At 46.4% G+C, this 18,350-nt stretch overlaps 1 protein-coding gene across 2 annotated transcripts in view; it reads left to right on the top strand.

Moving 5' to 3' along the window:
• Window positions 1-52: 52 nt before the first annotated feature.
• The window catches only part of LOC120989509 (junctional sarcoplasmic reticulum protein 1-like), an 84,367-nt gene continuing 66,069 nt past the window's right edge, over window positions 53-18,350 (top strand). For both annotated transcript variants that reach the window (XM_040417656.1, XM_040417657.1), the window contains exon 1: window positions 53-244. The gene's annotated coding sequence lies outside the window, so the exon portion shown is untranslated. The remainder of the gene's footprint in view (window positions 245-18,350) is intronic.

Genomic DNA, 18,350 nt, shown 5'->3' with positions numbered 1-18,350 from the left:
CCTCTGGTCGCGCGCTCCCTGCCTCTAAAGCTCATTGGTCGACGACTGCGCTGGGAAGAGCTGCGGGAGGAAAAGTCACGTGACTCCTCTCCACGCCCCTTCTTTGGCCTGGCAACAGCGCGCGCACGGGACGATAGGCTAGTGACGTCACCGAAAAATGGTGAGACCGCGCACAAATACGGAATTTCAGCTACTGTGCTAACACCGGAAGTCCGCGACACATAATTGGCAGTAACGGCAAAAAGTAAGTGAATAGACACTTGGAAATGGGTAGCACCCCTCAGTCAGTGGTGTACCTGTGTAAAGCAATAGATGACGTAATTGTTGCTATGGTAGCGTAGTCACGTGGTAAGATGACGTCTGCGGAAAAGAACCCTATGCTAGTAGTGAAGGTCATATCCAGAATTGCTGTGTGATGACGTAAGAGTCACGTGGTAAGATGAAGAGGACACGTGATGCTTCCTGAGTGCTTGGTATATAACCCAGACCCCCCAAGTATCCCTCTGTCCACCATAAATGCCCAACTTCTTTTTTTTTTTTTTTACTGAGGTATAGATTTTCATTATTGTGTTTACAATATTGATGCAGAAAGTGTATATTGTATATTATTTCATAATATGATGTCTATTTTCAGATAGTTTTTGCACTATTTCATAAGAGAAAACTTTTGAAGTTTATAAATATGCAGGAAAAATTGAACTTTCATGCTATGAACCATAAGTGTTCCTCTGGCGCAGTACTCTCAGCGCTCCCTACGCTAGTATCGGTGCTGACCGTAGTAGTGTGTGTGTATACATAGCAGGCCGGAACTGGCCATAGACCCTGCAGGGGTCACAGACACTGGCCAGGTACATAACCACCTGGCGCTCTCAGCATTAGGGCCCTTGCACACGACCGTATGCCCTCCGAGACATACGGTCCGTGAGCGGGTCATATGTCCCGGAGCCGCATTGACGGGAGCACACATACACTAGTCCTGCGGGTGACCTATTGTGCACAGCATCATCGTAATCTATGATGCTGTGTGCTCCTGTGCGCACGATCAACGCCGCTCCGGGACATATGGCCTGCTCACCGACCGTATATCTCGGAGGGCATACGGCCGTGTGCAAGGGCCCTTAATGTTAGGACCAGGGCCGGTTTTAGACAAAATGTGGCCCTGGGCAAAATCAAAAGGGGGGCCCCAAATCTTTTAATTTATGTGCTAAAAACACAGTTCGACACCTGGAACCCCTGCCGATCAGCTGTTTGAGGAGACGGTGCGTGCAGTTCACTGCTGCTGTCCCATAGACATAGCAGAGCGAGAAGGGAGACGGCACGTGTGCTTTGCATGCACCGTCTCCTCAAACAGCTGATCATCGGGGGTGTCGGACCCCAGTCGATCTGATATTAACGAGCTATCTTGAGGATAGTTCATCAATATGAAAAAACCCGGAGAACCTCTTGAAGCTACTCCTAATACTGTGCCTGCTGTGCTCCCCTATGTCCACAAACACTATACTATACACCCAGACTGTCCACATTAGTAATAGTGCCCCCAATAGTGATAATACTTCCCAAGATAGCCCCTATTAGTACCAATGCCCTCCATATTGTGTCAAATAATAACGCCCCTACAGTACCCCTAGTAGTAATTATATAACCATAATGCTCCCAGTGGCTCTAATGTCCCCCTGTAGTGCCCCCACTCATTCAATATATAATGCTCCCCCCGACCCCCCCCCCCATAGTACCATTATGTATATAATGTTCCCCCGTAGTGCCAGTATATAATGCTCCTCCATTCCTCCCCAGTAGTGGCAAGTATATATAATGAAATGAAAAACGGATATAGTGGCTCACCCCACAATAACACAGAAGGTGCTACGAAGTCCTATTGATCCACCACATGAACAGAGAAAATGTATCAAACCAGCTAATAGTATGGACCAAGCACTCATATCCAGATCGCAGATTACAGTAAAGTATCAATTTATTTATAAAAACTACTAAAACACATAAAACCGTTTAAACTAGAGAACGGTCATTCAAACAAGGAACCGGAGGTAATCACTGCTGATACAAAACACTTGAGACAATAATATTGCTGCAGGCACATTCAGGTGTATATATAGGAAAGCAGATATAATGTCTTGCTTTAGGTAAAATTATTATCATAAGTGTAGTCCGGCTCTCCGTGGCGTCCCACTAGGCCTGGACTGCCGATACCACAATTACCTCTCCAGACGATTTTCGTATTCGTTTCTTTTCAAAACGAGCGGAGCAGGTAAGAAAATGTGTTTGTCTCCTCATCAATCGTAGGACCTGTGGTGTATCACATACCGTGTCATGTGACATGAGCTTAAGGGCAGGTCCTTTCAAATAAGTTTGTCACAGATTGGATCCTTTCAAGTAAAGTATTCGTTTGGCTAACCAAAGAGGGGAAATAAGAAACAGTCCAGTAAAGGATTTAATAAAGTCCTTCTTGGATAGACAGGTGTCGACCATACGCGTTTCGGGACCCACTCTTGGCCCCTTCCTCAGCCACCAGAAGTGTGGACATTTAGGATACAAAAAACGCCTCCCTCTCATCCCCCCAAAAAAGAGATGAAAAACCGCAGCACTCCCAGTCTTGAGTCCAATCTTGTGTTTATTAACACCGAAAAAAATAGCAACGTTTCGACACCAAAGTCTTTTTCAAGCTAAATAATGTTACAAGTGAACACTAATACATATATATACATCCTATTCAAACAGGATTGGTTGGGGGGCTGTCCTAAGGTACCAGAAATAACCCCCCCCCCTTAGACAATTCCACCAGTGATATCCACAGTGACCTCATTACCAACAACCTACATATGTGACAAGAATCCATGTATAAACTAGTACTTACATCGCAGCTGAGTCCAAGGAACAAACAGACAAATTGAATGAGGTGAACAGCGTCGCCAGCATGCTACTGCGCATGCCTGGCTCATTTCCTGGTCTCCGCAGTAGGCCGGCATCTCCAGCGATCATGTGCTCGGCCTAGTGATCACATGACTAGGACCCGAAGCCGCTGCTAGGACGCCACTCCCGTTGCCAGTCACCTGACACATCACATGCTCCTATGTGTCTCCGTACCCCAGCAACCACAGGCCCTACTCATCCCCCCGCCACTGTGTGAGATGTAGACCATAGTTTTATCTGTGGCTTGTGTTACTGTGTCCTGATGCATGCCGTCCCAATGACATCACTGCTCCTGCTCTGGGTCTCACGTGATTATGTCATCATGGGAGACTCAGCACAGGAGGTTGCATTGATGTCATTGCGGCTTCTTGCGCTGTTCTAATACCTCACAGGCTTGAGGCCTAGCGGCCTGAGGCGTGTGCATTTAGACGGCCATTAGTGCGCCCCCCCTTTATGGGAGGCAAAGTGGCGCCCTAGGCGGATGACTACCCTCGTCTAGCCATCGTACCGACCCTAATTCAGAGCACATTCAGAGCACATTCAGTGCTCCAGACTAAAAAAAATGACCAGGAGCCATTGGCTCCTAAACTAAAAAATTTAGGAGCCAAATTCCATTTTTTAGTCGCCAAATTTAAAATGCATATAATAAAAAAAAAAAAGGACTTTGAGAAGATGAGACGCAGATCACAGTAGTGAGCCAGCACTACATATAGGAGAAAACAGCACCACATACCTCTCACATCCAGGGACATCTTCTGGGGGACAAGGTGACTAAAAATGGCGAATTGCGTGGTTTAGAGTTTTTTTTTTTTCTGTTACGGCCTTCACCGAGCAGAAATATTTTTAAATATTTTAATAGCTCACATTTTTTGGGACGTGGCGATATGTAACATGTTTATTCTTTATTGTTTGTAAATTTTTTATGTAAAACTGGGAAGGGGGCCATTTCAACTTTTAGTATTTTGGTGTTTTTTTTTAACTTTTTATTTAATAACTATTTCTTCCCTTAGGGACTAAAACCTGGATCTTTTCATCCCTTGTGCTATTCACCCTGATAGCTCTCTATCAGGGTGAATATAATAAAAAAAAAAAAGGACTTTGAAAAGATGAGACGCAGGTCACAGTAGTGAGCCAGCACTACATATAGGAGAAAACAGCACCACATGCCTCTCACATCCAGGGACATCCAGGATCTCACACATCTCCCTGCTGCTCTGTGCACACAGCAGCAGGGAGCTGAACATGGCAGCCAGGACTTCAGTAGCGTCCTGGCTGCCATGGTAACGATCTGAGCCCCAGAAGTGTAATCTGCCACTGCCACCACTGGAGGGGATGGGACCCTGTGCCACTGCCACCACTGGAGGGGATGGGACCCTGTGGCCACCATATAACAATGGGGGGGGGGGGAGACGACGACTTGTGGCAAGTGATAATGGGGGGGGGGGGCGAGAGGCTTTGGGGGGGCGCACTGCACCACCAATGAATGTAATTAAAGAGGACCTTTAATAGGTCCAAAGAATATGAACTTAGTAGCAGGCTGCATAGAGCGGCGCCCAGTGATCTAAGTGCACTTACTATTATTCCTGGGCGCCGCTCCGTTCATCCGCTGTGACCCCCAGTATTTTCAACATTCAGAGCAAGGAGGAGGAGACGCCAGTGTCTCTCCGTCTCCATGACAGCAGCGCTGTCCAATCACAGCTCAGAGTTCAGAGCCAGGGAGAAAAAAAAAAACTCCCTGGCTCTGAGCTGCGATTGGACAGCGCTGCTGTCAGGGAGAAGGAGAGACACTGGCGTCTCCTCCTCCTTGCTCTGAATGTTGAAAATACCGGGGGCCACAGCGGACGAACGGAGCGGCGCCCAGGAATAATAGTAAGTGCACTTAGATCCCTGGGCGCCGCTCTATGCAGCCTGCTACTAAGTTCATATTCTTTGGACCCATGAAAGGTCCTCTAACTCCTTTATACAATTGTCTGCAGCGGTATCACAGACCCGGCACCCGGCCTCAATAACAGGGCATGCGATCTGTGGCACCTGAGGGGTTAATTGCCGCGTATCGCATGCCCTGTTATAGAGGCCGGGTCTGTGATACCGCTGCCTATACTTATGTTTTACATTCATTGGTGGCGCAGTGGCGACAGCTCCTCCTCTGCTATCTCCCCTGCTATCTCCCCATTGGTGGTAGTAGCGGCCGCGTCACAGTGGAGAGGGAGGGACTCCTACCTTCTCCACTGTGCTACTGAAGACAAGAGAACTTGGGCTGCGCAGGAGCGCGGGGGTACAGTCGCAAATGGCGACAAGACTAAAAACATTTTTTGAGCATTCAATTAATTGAAAATAACGATTAAACTGAAACAGGCTGTTTTTCAGCTGATCCAAATTTTTGGACCACATGCCTTTAAAAGACCAAATTTGTGCAAAGATGTGGATTCCTTGTCATTTTCTGTCAGGTAGTCACACGTTGTGATGGCAAAGGCAAAAAAACTCTCCCTTTTTGAACGTGGTCGGGTTGTTGAACTGCATAAGCAGGGTCTCTCATAGCGCACCATCGCTGTTGAGGTGGGACGCAGTAAGACAGTCATTTGGAATTTTTTAAAGGATCCTGAGGGTTCTGGAACAAAAAAGTCAAGTGGAAGACCCAACAAAAATTTCACCAGCACTGAGCCGGAGGATCCAATTGGCTGTCCGTCAAGACACTGGACGAGCCTCGACCCAAATTAAGGCCCTTACTGGTGCTGACTGCAGCCCCATAACCATCAGACGGCATCTGAGACTGAAGGGCTTCAAAAACAAAAAACGTCTTCAAAGACCTCGTCTCCTTGAACGCCACAGAACTGCTCGTTTGGACTTTGCAAGAGAGTACCAAACATGGGACATTCAAAGGTGGAAAAAAGTTTTATTCTCTGATGATAAAAAATTTAACCTTGATGGTCCTGATGGATTCCAACGTTGCTGGCATGACAAGCAGATCCCACCTGAGATGTTTTCTACGCGCCACAGTGGAGGGGGCTCCATAATGGTCTGGGGTGCATTTTCCTTCTGTGGAACAATGGAGCTTCAGGGGCGTCAAACGGCCGCTGGCTATGTCCAGATGTTGCAGAGAGCATTCCTCATTACTGAGGGCCCTCGTCTGTGTGGTAACGATTGGGTTTTTCAACAGGACAACGCTACAGTACACAATGCCCGCAGGACAAGGGACTTCTTCCAGGAGAATAACATCACTCTTTTGGCCCATCCTGTGTGTTCCCCTGATCTAAATCCAATTGAGAACCTTTGAGGAAGGATGGATGGCAAGGGAAGTTTACAAAAATGGACAACAGTTCCAGACAGTAGATGGCCTTTGTGCGGCCGTCTTCACCACTTGGAGAAATGTTCCCACTCACCTCATGGAAACGCTTGCATCAAGCATGTCGAAACGAATTTTTGAAGTGATCAACAATAACGGCGGAGCTACTCATTACTGAGTTCATGTTTGGAAGTTGGATTTCTGTTTTGGGGGGGGTTTAGTTTTTTTTTTGGAGGTGTGGTCCTAAACTTTTGATCAGCTGAAAAACAGCCTGTTTCAGATTATTCGTTGTTTTCATTAAATTTAATGCTCATAAAATGTTTTGTCTCACTCCCATTTCTTCTTGTTGCATGTTGAAGCTCTACTTGGAACCTTGTTAAGATCCAGCCATGCTAAATATGATTTTTTGCCATTTTTCAAGTGGTCTTAAATAGAGTTGAGCGGACACCTGGATGTTCTGGTTCGACGAGTTCGACCGAACTTGAAAAAAAAGATCAGGTTCGGGACCCGAACTTGACCCCGAACCCCATTGAAGTCAATGGGAACCCGAACTTTTGGGCACTAAAAGGGCTCTAAAATACTCCTGGAAAGGGCTAGAGGGCTGCAAAAGGCATCACAATATGCTTAAGAGCATGGCAACTGTTCTGCAAACAAATGTGGATAGGGAAATAACTTAAAATAACATAAAATACAGAAAAATTAAAAATAACAATCTGGATCTAGGAGTAGGAGGTTGAGGAGGCAGTGGATGGGTGGATGTGGCGGTGTAGGTTGACGTGGCGGTGTAGGTGGAAGAGGCGGTGAAGGAGGAATAGGTAGCCAACTGTGATTTGTGTTATTTTTTATTTTTAAATTGGGGTATCCCCCAAAATATTGGGACATATAACAAAATAAAAAACGCACTTGAGTACAAGAATGGATGGTTGAGGCTGGTATAAATGTCTATTCTGCACAAGGTACGAACAAGTCCTGTGGGATCCATGCCTGGTTCATTTTAATAAACGTAAGCTTGTCCACATTGACTGTGGCCTGTGATAATGCTCTCTGCCGTGCTAAACACACGTTCACACTATACACTGGCTGCAAGGCAGGTCAGCACCTCCAAGGCTGACAAAGCTTTTCCACATTTTGGCCATGCTAACCCTGCCTTCTCAGGTGCTGGCGGTGCCCCAGCTGCGTTGGCGACCTCTTCCTCCTCCTCTGCCTTCGCCTTGTGCTTCCACTGTGCCCCCGCTGTCAGGTGGGAATGCCATCATCAGCGTGCGCTTGTAGCCGCGCATCTTCCGATCAGTAACAGATGTTTTCACAAAATTTAGTTCCCCGTCAGCAATGCAGAGCAGGGGTTCATTCACGGCAAAAGGGGGTTCATGTCACCCAGGCACAGCAGGGGTTCATTCACGGCAAAAGGGGGTTCATGTCACCCAGCAATAGAACAGAGGATTTTGAGAGATTTAGACCCCTGTCACCCAGGCACAGCAGGGGTTCATTCACGGCAAAAGGGGGTTCATGTCACCCAGCAATAGAACAGAGGATTTTAGGAGAACGAGGCCCCTGTCACCCAGGCACAGCAGGGGTTCATTCACGGCAAAAGGGGGTTCATGTCACCCAGCAATAGAACAGAGGATTTTGAGAGATTTAGGCCCCTGTCACACAGGCACAGCAGGGGTTTGTATACGCCAAAAATTGTAAAATGTCACCCGACAATTGAAAATAAGAATTTTTTCAATTTAGGGCACTAAAATTGTCACTTTTTTGCATTAAAATGGCTCTAAAATAGTCCTTGAAAAGGCTAGAGGGATGTAAAAGGCAGTAAAATGTGCTTAAGAGCATGGCAACTGCTCTGCAAACAAATGTGGATAGGGAAATAACTTAAAGGGAGTCTGTCACCAGCATTTCACATTTTTAACCCTTCCCACAGCTCCCTAGCATGCTTACAGTTAATAAAAACGTTACCTCTGGCATCAATCCTGGACTTATAGAACCCTCAGATCGACCACGTCCTCTCCCTGCAACAGGAGCTCCACCAGCAGCACCACGACCTGGGCCACGTCCATTATTTGACGCTCTCCTCATATTTTTTAAATTTTGTATCTTGCCCTAAATGGGTGTTTAATTAATAGTAGAATAGAACGACAGTATGTAAAGGGTGTATCTCACATGGCCTGAACCAGACTAGGCCTCAATAAAAGATTTTTTTGCCCAAAATTTCTGTATTTCAAATGCCTAATTCAAACCCCTGTATGTATAGGGGGATCACACACGCCCTGAACCAGTGTAGGCCTGAAGTAAATATATCTTTGCACAAAAAGGCTGTATTTCAAATGCCTAATTCAAACCCCTGTATGTAGACGGGGTATCTCACAAGGCCTGAACCAGTGTAGGCCTGAATTCAATATTGGTGCACCAAATGGTGGTATTTAAAATCTCTGAATGAACGAGTTCAGTTTTTCCGTGATCCGTGACCGTTTTTTCGTCCGTGGGTCTTCCTTGATTTTTGGAGGATCCACGGACATGAAAAAAAAGTCGTTTTGGTGTCCGCCTGGCCGTGCGGAGCCAAACGGATCCGTCCTGAATTACAATGCAAGTCAATGGGGACGGATCCGTTTGACGTTGACACAATATGGTGCAATTTCAAACGGATCCGTTCCCCATTGACTTTCAATGTAAAGTCAGGAGTTAATATACCATAGGATGGAGTTTTCTCCAATCCGATGGTATATTTTAACTTGAAGCGTCCCCATCACCATGGGAACGCCTCTATGTTAGAATATACCATCGGATTTGAGTTACATCGTGAAACTCAGATCCGACAGTATATTCTAACACAGAGGCGTTCCCATAGTGATGGGGACGCTTCTAGTTAGAATATACTACGAACTGTGTACATGACTGCCCTCTCCTGCCTGGCAGCACCTGATCTCTTACAGGGGGCTGTGATCAGCACAATTAACCCTTCAGGTGCCGCATAGCCCCCTGTAAGAGATCAGCGGCCACCAATATCATTGGTGGCCAGTGTGCGGCCCCCCCTCTATTGTAATATCATTGGTGGCCAGTGTGCGGCCCCCCCTCTATTGTAATATCATTGGTGGCCAGTGTGCGGCCCCCCCTCTATTGTAATATCATTGGTGGCCAGTGTGCAGGGGGCAGTCATGTACACAGTTCGTAGTATATTCTAACTAGAAGCGTCCCCATCACTATGGGAACGCCTCTGTTAGAATATACTGTCGGATATGAGTTTTCACGAAGTGAAAACTCATCTCTGAAAAAGCTTTTATGCAGACGGATCTTCGGATCCGTCTGTATGAAAGTAACCTACGGCCACGGACGCGGATGCCAATCTTGTGTGCATCCGTGTTCTTTCACGGACCCATTGACTTGAATGGGTCCGTGAACCGTTGTCCGTCAAAAAAATAGGACAGGTCATATTTTTTTGACGGACAGGAAACACGGATGCGGCTGCAAAACCGTGCATTTTCGTTTTTTTTTTTTTTCTCGGACCCATTGAAAGTCAATGGGTCCGCGAAAAAAAAAACGGAAAACGGCACAACGGTCGTGTGCATGAGGCCTAATACAGATGTTGTAGATTGCCAAAAAAAGTCTTTTTTTGCTAACAGAATATGAAAGCTGTATATATTAAACTTGAATTTAACACTTGCAGATCTGGAAAATACTGTTTTGTGAAAAAAAAACTCACCTCGGTCTTTCCTGGCTTCCACATGCCTCTCAGGGCCTTGATTGCTACATTTGATTGAAGGCACAGGTGAGCAGGGCAGGGATAATGCAATACCACCCCCCTGCCTGTGCGTGAGAATGTGACAGAGCACAGGCGATGTGGCTGGGGCTGGAAGTCACTGTGCATGCGCCTGAATATGTGCGCGCTCGCTCCTGCAAATCCCGGCCACCAGAGCAGCCGGCCAAAGCTCTTTCCATGCGCCTGTGCGGCCACAGCTGATAGCATTACAGCAGTGTCCGTAACCCCTAAAAACGAGCAGGAAATTTGGGGGTCTTAGCTGGGGAAAAAAGAGTTCACAGAGGAAAAATGGAAAACAGAATGGCAAAATCAATCACACTGCAAGGAACTATTGATTAATGAGATGAGACAACCCCTTTAAGCTGCAGGAGGTAAGGACTGTGAAAGCGCTCTGACCAACTATCACTGTTCCTGCGCACACACTCTTCACCTCCTCCAACTGCTGAACTCTTCTCCCTTTCCAAGGATGTTCCAGAAAGGGAATCTTCCCATTCACCAGGATGTCTTCCAAAAGATAGGTGTATACTGTATGTCCGTGTAACCCAGAAGCTATAATGCTTAATTTACAGAACTGGGCCCTTCATTTAGGAAATAGAGACCCAATGGGAAAACTCGGGCTCCTGGGCATGAGAGGTCTGCCCCTGTACCTGTCTAGAGGTCAAGTGTGCAGGCAATTTCATCAATGAACTGGTTGTTCCTGATAGGGTTGATTCGATTTCATTACCATAAAGTATTGCGATACTCGATACCATTCGATACGACGTGAAAAAAAGAAAAACGCCAAAAAAGCAGCGTGCATTCCGCATTTTATGGAACGTCCGGCCCATAATCGAACAGTCCGATACTATTTTTTGAGGGACAAGGTGACTAAAAATTGGCGAATCACGCTGTTTTTATTTTCTCTGTTACGGCGTTCACCACATAGGAGATTTATTACATATTTTAATAGTTTGCACTTTTTTGGGCGTGGCGATATGTAATATGTTTATTTATTGTTTATATATTTTATATGTAAAATAGGGAAAGGGGGTGGTTTAGCCTCTTGCAGACAGCAGGCACTGTGACAATGCCGAGGGGGGTCCTGTGACCCCCCCCCCTCGTATCGGCGATCGCAGCAAACCGCAGGGCAATTCAGACCTGCGGTTTGCTGCGTTTCCGGGTCATTCGGGTCTCCGGTGACCTGATAACCCGGAATAGGATGGTGATCGGTGGTGTAATAATACACCACCAATCACCATCCTTAGATCCTGAGAGGTGGAGGTGACATCACCTCTCAGGATCGCTACCTATTGGCTGGACGGCGGGCGAGGGTCCACACACATTTTTTAGGGGCGCAAGCGCTTTTTTTTTTTTTTTGCCGTGCACCGACTGTGGCCGGCACTCTTAGCATCCAGCCACTGTTAGCGCATCGCCCACCCCACCGCTGATCAGCTTCGGACCGCTGATCAGCGAGTTTGAATCATTTTAATTTTCTTTTATTTTTTTATTTTTGAGGCTCTCATTTTTATATATTTTTTGTTCAGTTAGGTTTAGGGTAGTGAACGTGAACACCCGTCCCCACACACACACTAAAGTTTTACACACACACACACACTCCTCTGGCCCGCCAGACGTTCTCGGCCGAGGAGGCATACGTCCTGCTTGCCTCCGACTCCAAGAGCCCCAGTGAGGATGAGGATGACCCCACTTTCCTCCTCATCATCCAGTGATGATAATGAGCCCCCAAGGCGGAGCAACGGGACCCCCATGCCAGGGACCCTGTGGCACACACTAGTATGAGCCGTCCTGGGGCTCATACTAGTTTTACGGCCCACCAGATAAGTCCACCTGAGCCCCCTACCGGTGAACTTGTCTGGTGTACCCCAAAAGGATTTTGAGCCGGTGATTCCTGACTTTGTTGACCAATCAGGAATCCAGATTCCCACAGTGAGCTTCACTGAATATGACTTTTTTAGTTATTTTTTCAGTGACCACTTTGTGAATCTGATGGTGGAGCAAACGAACTTGTTCGCCCAACAGTTCATTGCTCAACACCCAGGCTCCTTTTTGGCTAGGTCCGGTGACTGGACTCCGGTCAGTGCAGCCGAGATGAGGAGGTTTTGGGGCCCCGTGCTGCACATGGGCCTAGTCAAAAAACCCAGTGTCAGGCAGTACTGGAGTGGGGACGTCATCTACCAGACCCCACTCTACTGTATGGCCATGACACGTTCCTGTTTTGAGGCCATTCGGAAATGCCTGCATTATGCAGATAATGCAGCATGTCGCTCCAATTTTTTATATATGTGTCGGAGTATTGGTGCACGGGCTTCCGATGAGGATGTCCTGTTGGGAATGTACTTGGTAGCACCAAACGCGTTTTGGGGATCTCTTTCCTCTTCCTCAGTGGTACCCCGAAACGCGTTTGGTGCTACCAAGTACATTCCCAACAGGACATCCTCATCGGAAGCCCATGCGCCAATACTCCGACACATATATAAATAATTGGAGCGCTCCAAATTAGAAAGAAAAGTTCAGAAGATTAACCACCTAAATCGGTTAGTACAAGTCCACCTCTCGCGCGAGTACAAATCCAGGTCACATGATCAGACTCGAGATTTTGGTATAGCGATCGAGAGGCAGCAGTGGCGCACGAGCAAAGTGAGATGCCGAACATTTGGATCGCGGAAGGTACAAAGTTACCGTGAGTAAAAACCGGATGCTCTTTGTATTGATGTCTGATACTTACCGATTATTGGAGAACGACTTGTCATCACACTATATATAAGAGAACAAGCCCAATATATGGTCAAAGAGACTGATATAGACATAAGGAGGACATTGACTAGACAAACTATATTATATTTTTGGGATCTGTTCAGAACTGTTCAACTTTTTCCCATCTAGGAATTTTGGTTCCCCCTTTTTTTCTGGACGTTTTTTGGATACATTTTATTGGACTTTTTAGATGTACTTTTTATTTTTTATCTATTTTATACATTGTTGAGATTTGCTGCAGCAATTATTTAGCCTTGGATTGAGATTGGTTTGAGTATATGTTTGTATTCTATGTGATATATTAAATATTGTGAACAATTCAGAGAATACTACTATGACTGATATCTAACTCATACGGGGGAGTGCCAGTCTCAAATTACATTATAAATAATTCCTCGTTAGAATCTGCCATGTATCTAGCTGTTCGTATTGACAGGCGTCTTAGAGAGAGAGAGAGAGGAGACTACTCCTTCCTGTCATATTCAGCCCAAGGACAGTGGGGCTGTCTCATTTAGTGCTCAGGGGTCTCAGTCTCTCTCAATCCCCTCTGAGGAGGAGGCCATGCAGCTAGGTTTGCTTGCCTCTGATAGTAGAGGATTCAGCTCTCAGAGGAGGGTTTGTTTCTGTTGGGGTATAAATCATTTGGCTAATGTTTGTCCCTTTAGGAGATTCATGGAGTTTTCTGAGGGTAATAAAAAAAAAAAAAAAAAAAAAATTAAAAAAACGCTAAAAACTTTCCATTAGCTACTATTGACAAGGTTGATGCGGAAATTGAAGGTTTTCTCCTACCTGCCAGGGTGGCGCTAGACAGCAAGAACATTGTTTGTGAGATTTTTGTAGATAGTGGAGCAGCTGTCAATCTCATTGATAATCAATTTGCAATAACGCATGGTTTCCAGGTATGCACTTTGGAAAAGGATATACCTGTTTTTGCTATCGATTCCGCTCCACTTTCTCAAAGATCGTTAAAGGGCATAGTTCACAATATACGTTTGATTGTGGGTGACGCTCATGTTGAGGATATGTCATGTTTCGTCCTAAGCGGATTACCTACTCCTCTAGTGTTGGGGCTACCCTGGCTCACTAAAAATAACCCCACCATTGATTGGCAAGCGAGGCAAATAAATGGTTGGAGTGAGTTTTGCAGAGAGAATTGCCTCACGGCGTCTCTTTCAGAGGTTTCTACCAAGACTGTACCATCTTTTCTCTCAGAATTTTTCGGAGTGGTGTCCAGGAGTTGCCCCCTCACCGGGAGTACGACTGCCCTATTAATCTCATCCCAGGAGCCAAGCTGCCAAAATCACGTTTATACAATCTCTCCCAACCTGAAAGAGTCGCTATGCGTACTTATATCTCTGAGAGCCTGAGAAAGGGACACATCCGACCCTCAAAGTCACCTGTTGCCGCTGGTTTTTTTTTGTTTTTTTTTAAGAAAAAAGATGGTTCTTTAAGACCTTGTCTGGATTACAGGGAGCTGAACCGTATCACAATTCGTGACCCATATCCGCTTCCTCTGATCCCAGACCTGTTTAACCAGATTGTTGGGGCTAAAGTTTTTTCTAAGTTGGATTTAAGAGGGGCATACAACCTAGTCAGGGTCAGGGAAGGGGGACGAATGGAAGACGGCCTTCAATACCCCTGACGGTCATTTCGAGAATTTGGTTATGCCCTTTGGTTTGATGAATGCTCCGGCCGGCTTCCAACATTTTGTGAACAGCATTTTTTTATCATTTAATGGGGAAATTTGTTCTGGTGTATCTAGATGACATTTTGATTTTTTTTCTCCTGATTTGAAGACTCATCGGGACAACCTACCTGTCAGGTCTTGCTGATTCTGCGGGAGAATAAATTGTACTCTAAACTGGAAAAATGTGTGTTTGTGGTTCCGGAGATTTAATTTCTTGTTTTTCTTCTCTCCGCTTCTGGTTTTCGCATGGACCCTGAGAAGGTCCGCGCTGTACTTGATTGGGAGCTTCCTGAGAATCAGAAGGCGCTGATGCGGTTTTTGGGTTTTGCCAATTAAGTTCATTTTGAATTATTCCTCTGTTGTTAAGCCACTCACTGATATGACTAAAAAGGGGGTAGATTTTTCCTCGTGGTCGGTAGATGCGCTTAAAGCCTTTTCTAGTATCAAAGAGTTTTGCTTCCTCTCCCATTTTGGTACAACCTGATGTCTCTCTCTCTCTCTACCTTTTATTGTTGAGGTGGACGCTTCTGAGGTGGGTGTGGGTGCGCTCTTATCTCAGGGTCCCTCTCCTGCCAAATGGCGACCGTGTGCCTTTTTCTCAAGGAAACTCTCCTCTGCAGAGAAATTATGATGTGGGAGATAGGGAGTTGGCCATCAAATTTTTTTGAGGAATGGCGCCATTGGTTAGAGGGAGCCAGACACCCTATTACCGTGTTTACCGACCATAAGAATCTGGCATACTTGGAATCGGCCAAGCGTCTGAACCCGAGACAGGCCAGATGGTCTTTGTTCTTTTCTAGGTTTAATTTTGTTGTTACGTTCCGCCCTGGGGTTAAAAATGTGAAGGCTGATGCCCTGTCACGTTGTTTTCCGGGAGGGGGGAACTTTGAAGACCCGGGTCCCATTTTGGCTGAAGGGGTTGTCGTCTCTGCTCTTTATCCTGATTTGGAGGCAGAGGTTCAGGCAGCCCAGGCAGAGGCTCCTGATCTTTGTCCTCCTGGGAGGTTGTTTGTGCCTCTCGCTTTATGACACAAGGTTTTTAAGGAGCACCACGATACTGTCCTTGCTGGGCACCCGGGAAGTAGAGCCACAGTGGATCTCATTGCTCGGAGATTCTGGTGGCCGGCTGAGGGTTTTGTGGCAGCCTGCGAGACCTGCGCTCATGCCAAGGTCCCTCATTCACGGCCATCGGGTCCTCTCCTCCCGTTACCCATTCCTTCCAGTCCTTGGACGCATCTGTCCATGGACTTCATTACGGACCTGCCTCGTTTCTCGGGGAAGACTGTGATTCTGGTGGTAGTGGACCGTTTTAGCAAAATGGCGCATTTCATTCCCTTTCCGGGGTTACCCAATGCTAAGACGTTGGCGCAAGCGTTTGTTGATGGTAATCTTGAATTTCAGGTCTCTAGGATTGTGGATTCTCGCATTATCCGCGGTTCTCTCCAGTACCTCGTTCATTGGGAGGGTTATGGTCCTGAGGAGAGGATGTGGGTCCCAGTGGCGGACATTAAGGCCACTCGTCTCATCAAGGCTTTCCATAGGTCTCATCCTGAGAAGGTGGGCTCTGAGTGTCCGGAGTCCACCCGTAGAGGGAGGGGTACTGTCACCGCCAGTTCTGTGAGAAGGTCTGGCAGACGTCCTACTCTACCTCTTGCACAACGTTCTTTGTTTTGGTTTCACTTTGTCATCTCCTTTCCTTCTCCCCGGTGTCACCTATTTAGACTAATTGTCTCCCTTTATATTCCCTCCAATACTGCCTCACTTTGTGGTTTATACTACTTTCTGGATGAAGTGTTCACTGCTGGAGGCTGCTGCTGCTGTTTGCTCAGATAAGTCTCTTCATGTATTGTGTTTCCTTGCTGGCTTGATTCTAGGTGACCCTGACTCCGTCCGTATTAAGTGCAGGGAGCCGGTGGTCGTGTCCCCTCACTATTATAGGGTTTTCAGGTGTCACACAGTCTTCGGTACGTGGGCATGCAATCGTCAACCATTGAGACCCTTGCATGTGCATAGCAGTCAGGAAGAGCTCTTAGGGTTTTATAGGGCTCACCTATATGCTCCTTAGTTTGGGATCAAGCCAGTCGGACATTTATTCATAAGTTCCAGCTATCTGCAACATCATCCGTGACAATGGCCCTGTGGAGTCTAGAGAGTAGGTTAGTTAGATAATTTTTAAACAGACTCCTGACACTAAATGCCTCTCTTATTTAGGCCTGACGGTGACCGCCTGTGCCCTGTATATAAATCAGCTCTGGAGGAAGGGGTAGAATCAAATAGAGTTCAATTCAATCAAATCAACCTTCTTGTTCTAAGCATGGTTGCTACATGATATTTCTCACTACAAACAGTATAACCCCACTAAAATCTCCAGACTGAAGACTAACTAAATGTTGCAATATGCTGATACTATGTAGCCATCTAACTTGCTACTTCGCTCGATGCGTTTCCCGCATCAGGAGCCCTAAAGCTAGAGATTGCGAAGAATGACAGTGTAGCTTGCAGCAGCAACGATGCACATGCCACCTACAATGTGGCACTAGAACGGCCGTGGAGCAGCGGCCAAAATCACAGGTATTTGAAATGGTAACCCCTCCCATTTTTGGGCCGAACCAAGAAGCAGCGAGTCGCGTGGAAAGGGATTATCGAGACGACACTCCCCACGATGTAATCCACTGCCTCCTCAATAGATGGGGGCCAATAAAGTTAGGATGAATATACACTATTCCCTAACATAAACGAGGGACCTCAGGTGGACGACAACCGGCAGCATAGTGGTGACAGTGGTATTAGGATGACGGGCATGGTCTGGTGAAGATGCCGTCTGTAGAGATAAGAGAGATTGTGATATTAAGTAGCACATCCCTATTTTATACCCCTCATCCAAGCCCTGAAAGGATCGATAACGCTTGAAGGTAATGTATTAGGGGTGTGCTTAGTATCCATAATACAAATTGTATCAATGTTTCCATTTGAGATAGACAAGAAGGGGAGGGGATATGTAGGCTGAACTGCAAATATGAAACATGGCAGGGGTACAGTTGTTAGGAGTTACGTAGTACATTGCTGCTGGTCATATCAGTGTTATCGGGGGGACCACAAAACCAGCTATTTACATAAAAGGCAACAGTCCATTAGTATAAACAGAGGGCAGATGTCTGGATTGAACGTATGTCCCTGGTCACCAGCTGTGACACAAAAAGTCCTGTAATCATTATCAAAAGCCACTGGCTATTTCCAAAAGCAACCCCCTGACATGGGGGACATCAGTGCCTGAGACATAGATCGTTATATCTCTACAGGTGGATGCGACTACCACTTATGTCCCAATAAGGGAAGTGTCCCCTACAGGAAACATGTAAATGAGATATGTTCATTCAACCCATCTGGACGCACTGTACCAAGGCAGAAGATCCATTGCGCCTCTTTTTGTAAGAGGCGCTTATCCAGTTCCCCCTCTATGTGAGGGTCTAATCACTTCAATCCCCTGAAAACTTAGCAGTTCAGGACCACCGGCATGTGATTCTTCTATATGACGTGCAATGGGAGTGTCAGCTTTATTCCTGATGTCCTTTAAATGTTCCCCGATTCTCCTTCTAAACTCCCTCAATGTTTTGCCTGCATATTGGGCCCCACATTCACAAGTGGTTAGGTAGACAAGACCTGTAGTTCTGACATTAATAAATGTTCTAATGTCATACACAAACAGGGGGTTTGTGCTGCAAAATGTCCTACCTTTTTTATGCATTTCCCACAGCGGAAAGTGCCAGTCAATGGATTCCTAAGCCACTGGGAGCCAGGAGTGGGGGGTTGATGGAAGCTGTGGACCATGATGTTCCTACCAAGGCTATAGGAGATGGCCGGGACACTCCCCACCAAATGACCCACATCAGGATCAGCTTGCAGTATCCCCCAGAATTGAGACAATATCTCCCTCACTGGGCCATGTG

This window comes from Bufo bufo, chromosome 2, assembly GCF_905171765.1.
Source record: "Bufo bufo chromosome 2, aBufBuf1.1, whole genome shotgun sequence".
Classification (NCBI taxonomy): domain Eukaryota; kingdom Metazoa; phylum Chordata; class Amphibia; order Anura; family Bufonidae; genus Bufo; species Bufo bufo.
The sequence above is the reverse complement of the archived record's forward strand: the minus strand, read 5'-3'. Positions and strand labels throughout refer to the sequence as shown.